Genomic DNA, 14713 nt, shown 5'->3' with positions numbered 1-14713 from the left:
TAATAGGTTTTGATTAAATCTTCCTTAAAGCCTGCAGTGCAATGTCTCAGCCATAACTTCAGGAAGGGCTGCTGTGACCCCCCGCAAGAAGGCATTTTATCTATCAATATGTGGGTAAAGCTGATATTATTCTATACATTTTCTATGGTTTTAAATCCTAACAACAGAGAAAACTGGGAGAAATGAAAATATTGTTCAAAATATTAGTCTATGGATGTTTTGAGCTGGCTTATACCTTACAGGTTATGTACATTGTTGAGTCAATCAATAAAGATTTTCTTATCTTAAAGTTACACAAGCAATTTGTATTAGCCTCCTTATTGCATTCCTCATACATGCTTATGAAGTTCATGTGGAGCTTGAATCATTGGGATAAAAACTGATGAACACAAAAAGATAAAAGGAGGTATGAATATGGTCTGTTTTAGAGTGTTTTTAGAGTATTTCCTTGATGCTTTACAAAGTAAAATGATAGAAAAAGTAAGAAAGGCAATAGGAAGGAAGTAGAAATAAAGACAGAATAGGGAAAAGTTAGAAAGAGAGACAAAGCAAGAAAAGGAAAGAGAAGGGAGGGGAAGGGACATGAGTGGAGGGGAGGAGAAGAGAGAGGAGGAGAGAAAACCAGGGGTAGAGGGAGGGGAAAGAGAGGAAAGGAGGGAAGGAGAGGAGAGGAGGAGGAAGAGGAGGGAAGGGGGAAGGGGAGGGGAGGGGGAAGAAGAGAGGAGGGGGAAGAGGAGAGGAGGGGAGGGGGAGAGGAGAGGAGGGGGGAGAGGAGGGGAGGAGGGAGAGGAGGGAGGGGGAGAGGAGGGGAGGGGGGAGAGGAGGGGAGGGGGAAGAGGAGGGGAGGGGGAAGAGGAGGGGAGGGGGGAGAGGAGAGGAGGGGAGGAGAGGAGGGGAGGGGGAAGAGGAGGGGAGGGGGGAGAGGAGAGGAGAGGGGAGGAGAGGAGGGAGGGGGAGAGGAGGGGAGGGGAGAGAGGAGAGGAGGGGGAGAAGAGGGGAGGGGGAAGAGGAGGGGGGGAGAGGAGAGGAGGGGGAGAGGAGAGGAGGGGGAGAGGAGAGGAGGGGGGAGAGGAAAGGGAAGAGGAGAGGAGGGGGAGGGGAGGGGGGAGAGGAGGGGAGGGGGAGAGAGGGGAGGGGGGAGAGGAGGGGAGGGGGAAGAGGAGGGGAGGGGGGAGAGGAGGGGAGGGGGGAGAGGAGGGGAGGGGGGAGGGGGGGGGGGGGGGGAGAGGAGGGGAGGGGGAGAGGAGAGGCAAAGGGAACTGATGGGGAGGTTAAGGAGGGTGGCGAGGGGAGAGCGGGGATTCTGGCATCTTCTGAGTTTGCATTCACAGCACATTCCCTGCCATGCAGCTGCTGTTGACAGCACATGGGAAAGTAGCCTTGGGAACCCAGGACTAAGGAATACCTCCTGGGTCAATGATTTCTTTTTCTTTTTTTTTTTTTTTCAATTTCCTGTTAACTACTCTCTATCTTTTTCACTTTCCTTACATTTTATTATTCTTTATTTTCCATTTTCTCTTCCTCATGGAGGTTATTACTTTCATGTCTCTTTTTCCACATACACCAAATTTGTAAAGAGTAAGTCTATAAAACTTTGTAAAAAAGTGTTTAAAATTACAAAATATCTTACTTTGCCTCAAAAAATTGTCTTTGGTGTGTTACTCACACCTACCTTGAATTTATTAATAATATTTTTAATTGAGCATTTTTTTCAGGATAACTATTATTAATTTAAAAAATGCTTGTATCTACTTGTGCTTTCATGAAGTTGATATGCAATTACTGCACTTTATTTAAATCAAAAACAGTTTTGCCATCATGTGTTAGAATAAAAAATACATATTCAAGAGCACATTTAACCGTAATTACTATGTGTTGCACTATATTTCTGGCAAATTCTTATTCTAAATTAAAATTTAAGATATTAGATGTTTTCTATGTTTGCCATTTTAAAAGAAGCATACTTTTCTATATTTTTACACTTCAAGCTATTGGAGGATTTTTGTTTTACAAATAAAGCATAATTGGAATTAGAGACAGTGTGTACAGTATTGTTAGGACACTTCTGCCACTCTTGTGCTTGCAATCATGACTGTCAAGTCCAAGGGTAATACTATTTCTGAGAAATGATGAGTTCTTTACAACAAGATTGAGTTCAATTGCTCATAATATTCCACATGTTACTGTGACAGGTAATAAAAAAATGGAATTGATAGAAAGCCTTATAATTTATTTTTCTTCTGAAAATAAATTTTAGGCAGCAAGAAATTATAGCCATATGAATTAAATGTTAAACATCAGGTCAGTTTATAAACTTTATACATACATGCTGAAATATTTGGTCGTTGCTTGCCATACCTGGCATCAAACAATAAAAAAACTGACTTGATTTTGTTTCTTTCTGTTTCGCTTGTTCTTTGATTCTTTTGCTTTTCCTCACTCCCTCCCCAGTCTCCTTCTTTGCTCCTTCCTTCCTCCCTCCCATCTTTCCTCCTTCCCTCCCTTCCTTCCTTCTTTCTTTCCTTCCTTCCTCCCTCCTGTTCCCTCCTGCCTCCCTCCCTCCTTCCCTCCCTCCTTCCTCCCTTCCTCCCTCCTTCCTCCCTCCCTCCTTCCTTCCTTCCTCCCTCCTGTTCCCTCCTGTTCCCTCCTGCCTCCCTCCCTCCTTCCCTCCCTCCTTCCTCCCTTCCTCCCTCCTTCCTCCCTTCCTTCCTCCCTTCCTTCCTCCCTCCTGTTCCCTCCTTCCTTCCCTCCTTCCCTTCCTTCCTTCCTTCCTTCCCTCTTTCCTTCCTTCCTTTTTTATCCTCTTGTATGCATGTCATTGTAGCTTAAGGAGATAAGGCTACGGCATAGTATAGAAGAACTTCATTTTCAGTTATTCATTCAAAAACTAGGAAAAATACTTAGTTTGAGGTGGTGAAAAAAATCTATACAATTCAAACAACTTTTTTGAAGCACTGACAATCAGATAAAAGATTCTTTAGGCATTTTTCACACAAAAAATAAAGTGAGTTTTTAAATTGTTGATACGAAGTTATCCAAATGTAGCACTTTTTTAAACATGTAGCTAGTATATCACATAAAATCGATTTTACCTTCCGGCTGTGATTTTCTAGAACGCAAAATATCCATGAGGAGATATGACAATAGTTGATGCAAAGTGAAACGTGAATAAGAAAATGCAAAAACATTGCATCAATTGTCAAAACATTCCCACTAAAATTAAAATTGCAATGCTGTAGATGCTAATCAGTTTCTGGAATACCAAGGGGCAAGCAATAAATAAATATTTGATAATGACAACCTCATAACAAATGTTTACAGGCGTATTTAGTATTATGATAGGAATGTGTATACTGAGAAAGGAAGTTTCAAACAGTTCAAGGAGAGCAGAATTAAAGTTAAGCTTATTTTGATGAGAAAACTTAAAATGGAGTTTTTCAATACATATTTTTTTTTTACAAACTTCTGTTCTAAATTTACTCTATCAGATACATTTAGTTCTCTAACATCTGAAACTAGTCAGCTGAATAATGCAGTTGTGGTAATGACCTCTGCTTAAGTGAATCTGTGTTCCCAGAGAGGGACAAACCATAGATGACAAGAGATGATATTTTAGATTGGTATGTTTAGAACAATAACCAAGGAACTACTTTCTGTGAATTTTATGGTACTCGCAACTAAGGACTAATACAAGGATAGGAGAAAATATTTCCAAAATATAGGGCCAGTCCATCATATTTCCAGAGTTTATGCCTTTTACACACTCTCACCAAAATGTTCCCAACATCAGCTTTGTCTTGCCGGCCCATGAGCATGCGTGTGCATACTACTTCGGATACCACTGTAGTTTGGGTAGGATTGACATCACTCAAAGGTTCAAGTTCTTGGAGTTCTGTCCCCAGTGTAGTGACGCTGAGAGCTGGAGGGGCTTTTAGGGGGCGGGGTCTAGGGGCCAAAGCTGTGCGCACTTCCTGTTGCCCGATTTCCTGTCTTGTCATGTGATCATTTCCTCTTGCAGATACTCCTGATTATAAGGTGCCACTTGCTGTAGAACCTGACCAGAGCTAAACTATCCAATCTGAAAACCCTGTCAACAATCCAAATTCTCAATTTCTGTAAGATACTTGCCTCTATGATATTAGAACACTCCTACAAATATGTACTCATGCTAGAGTCCATACGTATGATAAATGTAGCATGATAAAATGAGTTTTTAGTTTTCTAGAGTTATCATAATCATTACCACATCAGATTGCTTTTAACAATAGACATCGGACTGTCTCACAGATAGAGAGGCCACCGGTGTGAAATAATTGTGTTGGCAGGCTACCTTGGAGGAAGAGTTGATCCCCATATCCATGCAGGGTGTTTCTCTGTCAAATCCCCAGTAGATATGTGTACATCTTTATAATTATTTTATGATACAAGTCCATAAGCTCTAGGATTTCCCCTACCCTGCTTGTCAAATCCCTGCATCCTCCAATTTTTACTATATTATTACAATGGTATAGTTACTCATAAGCAGCCATAAGTTGATCAATTTATTATGTAAGTGTACTGCGATATTGCAGGCATGGACAATGGCAGAGATTCCCGCCATCCTACTGTGAAGATATATTTCACAATTTCATTGGGAGTCCATCCTTGATTTGGAAATAGGGATGCATACTCTATATTGTACCCTCACATCTGGATATGATAGTCTCCATTACACAGTTACTACACATCCTCTTAATGAAAAGCCACAAAATAAAATCAAACATGGGAAGAAAAGTAGAAATTTGAAACACCATGAAGTTAAATAACATGCTACTGAATAACTAATGTACTGCTGAATAAATGAAAATCAAGAAGCTTCTTGCAGAAAATGATGCTACTGTATGACTTATAAGTCATTGAAGAATTTAATATGAGAAAAAAAACTGTTTTGAAGAAATGAAAGTAAAAACAGGAAAGTCAAGTTCTATGAGATATACTTCCTGTTGATCTTTGTGAGCTGTATCTGCTGTAAGCAACAGATAAATGATTTTTGCTTTTTGGAGCAGTCCTCTACGATACTTGATTGTTGGGTTTAAGCCATTTATCTTCAGGAATAATATAAATGGGTGAAAATCTGGTCCTGTCATTTTAGCAACATATTGTTCATTGATTTGGTCTTCGGTTGTCATTTTACTGGGAAGTTCTTCATTTTTACCTTTGGTTTTGTAACATGGTATTACTTTTCTTTGTCAAGAGAACATCATTAAGTATCATTTGTAGGGCAGGTCTGGAAGAGGTATATTCTTTGAGCTTTTCTTTATTGTGGGAGAAATCTATCTAATTTTCAAAGACAAAGAAGAGCTTTGCTGGGTAAGTTATTCTGGACTGGCAGTTTTTCCTGCATAAAATCTGGAAAATGTCGTTCCATTCTCTTCTGACCTGTACTGTTTCCTCTGAGATGTCAGCTGAGAGTCTGCTCGGGCACCTCTAAATGTCAATTGATTTGTTCACATGCATGTTTCAAGATCCTTTCCTCATGTTTGACAGCGGAGGGTTTGATTATTATGTGCTGTGGAGATGATTGCTTTTGGTCAAAACTATTGGGAGTTCTGTGCCCATTCTGTATTTTGTTTCTCAGTTATGTCTCCATATTAGGGAAATTTTCATTTAATATTTCATTGAATACATCTTTAAACCCAGGTTCTCTTTCTGTGTCTTCTGAACACCCAAACCTCATATTTGGCCTTATTGACAATGTCATTTATTTCTTGAACACTTTGTTTAGTGTTGAGTCAATTTTATTTCCAGTTTTTAAAATTATTTCTCCATTATGGCAAAAAATATATTCTGGTTCAAGTTTCTTTCTTCTGCCTCATTCATTCTATTGTTGAGGCTTTCCACTGACTTTTCAATTGGCTCCATGTGTCCTTTATTTCTAATGATTCTACTTGGTTATGTTTCAGTGTTGCTATTTCCTGTGTTACATAGTCATTAAGTTCCTATATGTACTTCTTGTTTTTCTGTTTAAAGATTTTTTTTTCTGCTTAATGATTTTTGAGAGACATCGCAAGGGGTGGTGACACACAGAGAGAGAAACATTTCTTTTCACAGCTAAATACCTCAAATGTCCACAATAGCCAGAGAAGGAAGCTAGGCTAAAGCCAGGATCTACATTTTCACAGATCTTTGTCCAAATAAAGACCAAGCTTGAGGTTCCAGATGAGCATGCCTTTAGGATGTACACACAAATTTAAACTGAGGCTCTCAGGATAGAGTGATTCTACAGAGTTTTCTGGATGGGTCTAAAGTAACATCAAAGAACCTTCTAGGGAAATATGAAGCAAATTTGGGTCAAGAGAGAGAAAAAGAAGCATTTGAAGATGCTATCCTTCTGCCTTTGAACATCAAGAAATAGGGCAGGAGTTAAGAAAAGGAGGCAGCCTCTGTAAAATGGAAACTGCAAGGAAACAGAGTCTGACCCAGAGCCTTCGATGTAACTTCACCTTTCTTATGCTTTGATTTTAGAACCGTTGATCTGCAGGACTGTGAAATAAATGTGTGTTAGCTTTCAGCTTCTCTATCTGTGTTAATTTGCTATTGCCCTAATATAAAATGAAAACAAGCTCTCAAGTGATCATAACCAAGATGTATCTTTACCCAGGCAATATCATAAACTGAAGATTTAAATATTTAATACAAATCGATAATACATTCAAAGATGATTTCAAGCTAGTTAGCTGTTGAAATTCAAAATCATCTTGACAGATATTTATTGTTAATATGTTTTTCCTAAATTAATTTTTGTTTTTGGCTCAAAATAGATGCAGAACTATGAAAAGTTTGAAATGTTTATTAAGTACCAATTTCAGTTGAAGAAATAAAAATAAAGCTTCTTTAATTTTTTGCTATTGTAGACACACATGATTCATTCTTCTTTGTCCATGTCTAGCAACAATGCCTCACTAATATGGAACTTATGTAATACAAATCACTCTATTTGACACCATGCTGTTTTTTCAATGTGATAAAGTTTTACAATTAGGAAAAATACATTATACTTTCACATCTGACAGGTTTTTGCCTCATAAAAATTTGAGTTTCTTTGAGCACTAGCATTGCAGCTAGCAACAATTTTGCAAAGTTTAGTGCTAATAGAAAAAAGAAAAATACTCTTGTAAAATGCACCACAATTGTTTACTTTCTGAAGATGAACACTGAATAATTTGCATAACATCTGCACTGCTTAGAGGGCTAAAGCACTAGCGCATTTATTCCTGCATTCTGTAATGCATGTTGCAGCTAAGCACTGTGGAAGTGGAGTTGACTTAATATTTAGATAGAAGAAAAAGGACACCTTGTTTGGCCTTAAATTTTGGTGCTTCTTTAAACACATGACATGTTAAGTCTCTGGTTTTAAAGACAGTTCGAGAGAATGTATTTGGAGGAAACATGGTAGTCTTTCTAATCTGTTTTTGTTCACATTTGCTTTACAAGCTCGAGTGTTACAATTCTTACCAAGCAGTTGTTTCCAGTACATGAAATTGCAAGTCTATTACAGGAGATTTCAAAAAGAATTGTGTGGTCGGTTCTGTCTCCAGACCTATCTCTTACAAAAACTAACGGATTCTGCTCACAGTCCAACCCTGCACACCACACATTGGGCTCTCACGTACACTAGTGGGAGCAGCTTAGACATACAGACCCCCAGTAATTCCCACCGGGCGGCCCCCAGCCCTGGATCCTGTATGTGCTGCAGCCTGGTCCAGTCTGTTCCACATCACATTCAGCTCTCTTACACATAAATGGGCATTGAAACCTAATTCATCCCCATGAACCCCACCATCCAGCCCACACTCATGCCAGTTGGTGACAGCGCCTGTCTAGTCAGGCCTGCCGTCATTGCTGGCCCTCATGCTAACTGACCGGTGTTGCATCCCATTGGAGAGGTGCCCGTGGCTGCCCTATGGGGCCCACTCCTATTCCAGGGTCTTGTGCTCGTCAGATGGTTCTGCATTCTAGCTTGACAGGATGTGCTCCCAGTGCCAGCCCTTGCCAGCTGATGCTGTGACAAACCCCAACCAACCCAGAGTAATCATCTTTTTTGCCTTTTGTCTTTGACTATAATCATAAGATTTCAAAATAGACTCTTTTGATCTACACACATTTAAATCACCAATTTTATTTATCATTTACTTATGCTAATGATTGATGAAATGTACTAAAGCTTAAAACTTATCTGAATCATCACATGACTACATGTTTTACAGACGAGTCTCAGTAATGCAGCAAATATCTATGTATAACTACTAAACATTCTCCTTTATTGTAACTGTTAACAAGTTCTCTCATATTGGAAAGAAAGCAATCATTTCACATAAGAACAGGAAAAGAGGCAATTAAGTATTTGTAGACCTGTAATGAAATATAGCCCTTATACACAGATGCTTTTTAGAAAGTGATGGAGGACAGTAGGCAGCGCCAAATGAGCTTCTGGAGGGAAACTGTCCAGTTGCGGATGTGATGGGTGGCGATGTGCTTTGAATACTAGGTGATGTGCATGTGGGTGCTGAGTCTCCAAAAACAAGTAAGTCAATAAACAAACAAGCAAACAATGATTCCATGTTGGAACATAGAGAGTTAGTATCAAAACGTCTGCTGAAAGTTGGAACTTTACAAGTGCTCTATTTCCAGAGAATAAAAAAACAAAAACAGCAAGACATTTACTTAAGAGGGTAAATATTAAGGAAACTTGAGAAAACCATGAGGCAATGTTCAAAGTAAGCAAAATAATGAACACTGCCCTGAAAAACTTGACGATGACAATTTCATAGCTGCCAGGTCGTGGAGTTTGAATTTATATGCTCTGCAAAAGTTGAGGAGGACATTGTTTTTTCTACGGTAGGAAAAATGGGGTGTCTTATAACCAAGCATTTCTCTGTAAGTGGGGACATTCAGGGGAGCATTCACAGGAGAGCACATATGTAATAGCAAGCAAAAATACATTCACTTTTCAGATGGATAAGAGAAGCATATGAACAAAATACAAGGACAGAAATCCACAAAATATTAACCCATATACAGTATAAAGTATCAACAAATGCAAGCAAAGGAAGACTAAAGGCTATACACCAGGAAATATTTGCGAATGTATGTTACTTATAGATACCTTTGTGCTGTACAGATACAAACTGTTTGATGCGTCATTTTTTAAAAAACGCCATATCTTTTGCAAAGTAAGCTAAATATATACAAACAATAAAAAGACTAATAATTAAAGTTATGTAAAACGGTACCAATAACTCAGATACGTTGCTTAAATTCTATTGGCAATGCATACAGGTAATTTGAGTCTTCGAAGAACACATAGTCACGCTGTTATAAATGGTCATTCAATTCATATGAACACACACGCTCAAATAGATACATGTGTATCTCCAGCTTATGAATCTTTTTATATAATATTTATATCAAAACAGAAAAAATGCATTGTAATTTCAATAAAGCATGCAATATTAAATTATAAATAAAAGATAAAACAAATTTGAACTACAATATTTAAAAAGAAACTAAATAATACTTGACTCATTCTCATTAAAACATTAAAGAATAATTTGGCATTGAGAAGTAAATATTTTGCTACAAAGAAAATCCCCAGTTAATAAAACATCCTTTAAAAATTGGATATTCATGATAAACTTTCCAAGAAATAGGAAAATTAAAGATACATTACTACCTTGGGAAAGCTCATAGTAAAGACTCTATGGGTATAGATAAGTTGTATGCTAAAAGCAGAGTCTAATGGCAGGTTTTCAGTACAATGGTCAGCTTCATGTCCTGGCTTTGCATTTAGCGCCATCTTCCTTCCAGTACTAACCCTGGGGAGACAGCAAGCGATTCATCAAGTACTGTGTCCTGCCACCCAGGGGACAATCCTGGACTAAGTTTTGGCCTAAAATAGCCTTGGCTGTTAACCAGTGGATGGGTGATATCTCATCTCTCTCTCTCTCTCTCTCTGCCTTGCAAATAAGCAAAACAAAGGTTAAAATCTTTAAAACATTTATGATACTCTACTTCATCTTGAACTATCACAAGCCTAGGGTTACAACACCAGTTTTTGCCTTATTTGAAAACCCTTGATTTCAACAATAAGCTCTCAAATATAATCAAAATTAGGAGAAAAATAAATAAATAAATACGTAAGTAGCCTTTTTAAAAAAATAATTTATTGATTTTTATTTGAAAGTCACATTTTTACAGAGAGGAAAGACAAAGAGAGAGGCATCCTTTAACTGCTGGCTCATTCCCCAAACAACCACAACAGCCAGAGTTGAGCTGATCTTACTTTGGGAGCCAAGAGCTTCCTCTGGTTTCCCTCCACGAGTTTAGGGGCCCATGGATTGAGCCATCCCCCGCTGATTTTCAAGGCAATAAGCAGAGAGCTGGATTGGAAGTGAAGCGGCCAGGATACATACCAACGCCCAGTGTGATGCCAGCACCAGCAGGCAGAGGACTAGCCTGGCATCACACTGGACCGCTGTCTTTAATCTGTTTTGGGAAAGCAATCTGAATGGCAACAAGTGAGTTGTGTAAAATAACGTAGTGACTACAGAACGTTGACATTCATTCAGGGCTCTGTGAAAGAAGTCAAAGATAGAAACAGAAGTGGAAATTCTTGATTTTATGTATTCCATACCTACAATCCCCCCAAAAAGCTACACTCCCCTCCTGCTCTGTCAGTTCTCTTCCCTCACGCCCCTTTAACAACTTCTACAAAGACATATTTTAATCCACTCTATATCCCCAGGTTTAGTTACCACTAATCATAACATTCAGCAAATAAAAAAACAGGAGACCACAATTCCATGGGACAATAAATGGGTTGAAAATGACTTTCCTATCCAAAAATTTCCATTTCATTCCTATATATTTTTACACTCCATATTAACTGCTGCATATCAAACAAAGCATATAGAGTGTATAGTTTTGTGACTAACCCATTTCATTAAGCATAATGGTTTCCAGTTGCATCCATTTTGTTGTCTAAGACAGAATGGAATTCACTTTTGATGGCTGTGTAGTAATCCATAGTATTTCTATGTACCACAGGCTAAGAGATAAAGAAATCTTGTGCAGGTAGATTACAGAGAGATAAAGAAAGCAAGAACACTTACCAGCTGAAGATTACATTGGATAAACCCAGAAATATCTGCAGAATTCTGTATTTAAATAGACTATTGCACAGGGTCTAGTACAATGGCTCAACAGGCTAATCCTCTCCTCGCCAGCACTGGGATTGCAACTAGGCACCCATTTGTGTCCCAACGACTCTATTTTCCATCCAACAGCCTGCTTATGGCCTGGGAAAGCACCAAAGCCTTGGGCCCTTTACTCATGTGGGGGAGTTGGAAATAGCTCGTGGTTCCTGTTTTGGGATCAGCTCAGCTCTGGCTATTTAGGCTATTGGAGATTGAACCGTGGACAAAAGATCTTTCTCTGCATCTCTCCTATTCCCTGTAAATCTTTCCAATAAACATAAATAAATGTGATAGAATAAAATACTGAAACCATTTCAACAGAGTGATTGAATTTCATCATGCTGAATGAAAGGGAAGATGATTTTAAAATGCTACGCTGATCTAAAGGGAAGATTGTGGAGGGAGCTCCATGAGGCTGGTAACACTGATTCGATCATCCTTGTGTGGCTTAGCTTCTTACTTAGGCAAGGCTCCTGGACATTACAAAGATAGAGAGAAATGGATGATACCTTCCTTTTTTGTTTTAAAGGTTTATTTATTTTTACTGGAAAGGCAAATACACAGAAAGAAAGAAATAGAGAGACAGAGAGGAAGATCTTCAGCCCAATGATTTAATCCCCAAGTGACCGCAACGGCCAGTGCTGCGCCTATCTGAAGTCAGGAGCCAGTAGCTTCTTCCAGGTCTCTCACGCATGTGCAGGATCCCAAGGCTTTGGGCCGTCCTGCTTTCCCAGGCCACAAGCAGGGAGCTGGATGGGAAGCGGAGCTGTCGGGATTAGAACTGGCGCCCATATGGGATCCTGGCAAGTTCAAGACGAGGACTTCAACCACTACGCTTTCGTGCCGGACCCGGATAATACCTTCTTAGATGATTACATTTTAAAAAGATGAATTCAAGGTACCTGAGAAAAAGGCATTTATGGGAGAAAGAAAGAACTGATCTCAAAGGCGCCATGAAATAATTGCACACTTTCTAAAGTAAAATATGAAAGAATGATCCATCCCTATCTTCGTAAAGAGGTTTGCACCAAGCTAGCCATCTTGGTCACTAGTAACCATGATGGAAAAATTGAGACAACCTTGGTCTTTGCTTCAAACACAGTGGCTGGACACTCTTGGCTGGGGAAAATGGAGACGTGTTGGTTACAGAATAGAAATGTTCAGTAATGCAGGAAGAATCACTTCTAGAGATATAATTGCAGATCATTATAACCATAATTAATTGTAATATGTTATATACTTGAAATTTGCTACAATTTAAGGTGATTTTATCTGTTTGATCACATACAAACACATACATATGTTGTCACTAAATAAAGTGATGAATATGCTAACTTTTTTTGCCAATGTCGACTAAATTTCAACTCATCCCAGTGGGGCATCGGGAAAAGTTTTCAATTAGCAATGATTGTGCCTCGGATAAACCTCATTGACTACGAGACTGCCATTGTGCAGCTGCTAACTTGGTGTTGGTCATTATTTCCAACGCTTGCATGACTCAAAATATTGCTTTCTTCACCTTAGTTAATTATATTTATTTCTCAATAGCAGTGGAAAAAATAAAATTATCTTTACTAATATCAGGTCCTCTAAAATACAAGTGCAACTAATGTGATCAATAAGGTAGATATGAAAGGAAGATCAAAATGATATTCTGCTTAACCGAAGGAAAGAGACTAATATTAATAATGTATACATCGGACTGTTCCTTGCTTGTAAGATCATTCGTGGGAAGCAAGGAACTCAAGCTCCAACTGGTGATAAATTCAGACATAAGATAGCTAGTTGAGGGAAAAAAAAAACAACAGAAAATATGCTTCTTATTTTAATGTTTAGTTATGCTCTTCTAGGATTGACATGATTTGCAATTACAAGATATTTCAGAAATCTATTGTTTCATTTCAGTATTTAAAATTTTGCTAGGTTGAAGGTTTTCTAACAGAAATTTCTAATGATTCCACTGAAACTAAGCTGAAAGCTTCCCCTAGGATGAAGCGTGAATTTGCATATGTGTCCATACAGTAGTACTAATTATGGTTCTCAGTATCAAAGGAGGGACCAGCAAATGTTCACACTTCTTTTCTAACTTTTCAGTCCTCAGATCTAAAAAACCATAACTCAGAAAAATGATGTATTTATTTGACATTCAATGTTATGAAGAAAGAGAATCAGAAAAAGGTATTTAGGAAGAAGTACAATATGCCGAATGAAAAATCAGAAGCTTTTGAATGATATGTAAGCTTAAATTTACATTTACATATGGTACTATTCAAAGAAATAAATGAACAGAGTAATAAAAACCAACACTACTCACAGGAAATGTTCTAGACTTTTTAAAGTTCTATAATTAAGGCCATTTCATTACAATTGAAAGTAAATTTTGAAGTTGGAAAATATGTTGTCAATTTAATTAAATTTTTATCATCTTTAGATTTCAGTACACAAAAGTAATCATTCTTTTATGCTATCACAATTTCTGATGAAATCATAGCATATATCACAAAAATAGTTAATATTTTGTTTTGTCTCCTTTTACTCTTGATATGATCTGATCATGAGGTTTGTTGGGGCATAATTATGAATTTGTATTTTACATAATTCTAACGAATAAAATAAGGGGATCACAGGAAAAATTCAGTAATCAACCATACTGAAAACCTTTCGTGAGATCAGAAAGGACTCTGTGCCTCACGAGCAAGATGGAGAGCCATCAGCACTCAGCTCCCTAACATGAAGACACCCAGAATTCAGGTGTCCCGGGACACACCAGGCTTCCTGGAGCATGAGCAGAAACCAGGCTGAAGAAGTTTTTAATAAGACATTTGTCAAATCTTTAATGACCTTTTATCTTACTCATCTTTAACTTCACAGCAAAATATCCATGGAAAACACGGAATTTATCTTTACATGTGTGTACAGCTCCAAAAGTATTTAAAATTATAATTAAGAAAAAAGTACTATTTCTGCTTTGCCTGAATTCACACAGAAGTGGTTTTCTTGCAGAACTACACTTCATTTACTTTTAAAGTGTGCAACTCTGGGAATGATTTGAATATAATGAAAATACTATTAAATTCACTTTGTGGAGCAGTATAATATGCCTCACTTTGAAAAACCACGTTTTCCAGTCACCTATCCCTTCTGAGAATATTGCATGCATGGTGGCAACAGTAAAAAAAGCTCTCGGTGTGTCAATTCTCCCATTTCAATGTCTAACCAAATCCAAGGCATAATTGTAAGTTAAGACGCATACAATTTATTAAGACCAAACTCATAGCACTATATTTATACCCTGGGTATGAAAACACAAAGTGAATTGAATCTTAAGAATTTCATTATTTTACAATTTTCTTGGTGAGAATAACTTAAAAGGATGTAAATATGTTAGAAATTCTGAGACAACTTGAGTAATTATAAAGCAAGGTGAATTAAATTATAGTGTACTATAAGCAATTTTAGAAAAATGTTCCATGTTATTA

At 37.9% G+C, this 14713-nt stretch overlaps 1 pseudogene; it reads right to left on the bottom strand.

Annotated features, from left to right (window-relative positions):
- Window positions 1-12525: 12525 nt before the first annotated feature.
- LOC121159772 lies at window positions 12526-12691 on the bottom strand (annotated as a pseudogene).
- Between the last annotated feature and the right edge of the window lie 2022 nt (window positions 12692-14713).

Source organism: Ochotona curzoniae, unplaced genomic scaffold, assembly GCF_017591425.1.
Source record: "Ochotona curzoniae isolate NIBS_2020 unplaced genomic scaffold, NIBS_Ocur_1.0 contig_43, whole genome shotgun sequence".
Lineage (NCBI taxonomy): Eukaryota > Metazoa > Chordata > Mammalia > Lagomorpha > Ochotonidae > Ochotona > Ochotona curzoniae.
Note: the sequence above shows the minus strand (reverse complement) of the source record. Positions and strands in the feature narration are given on the sequence as shown.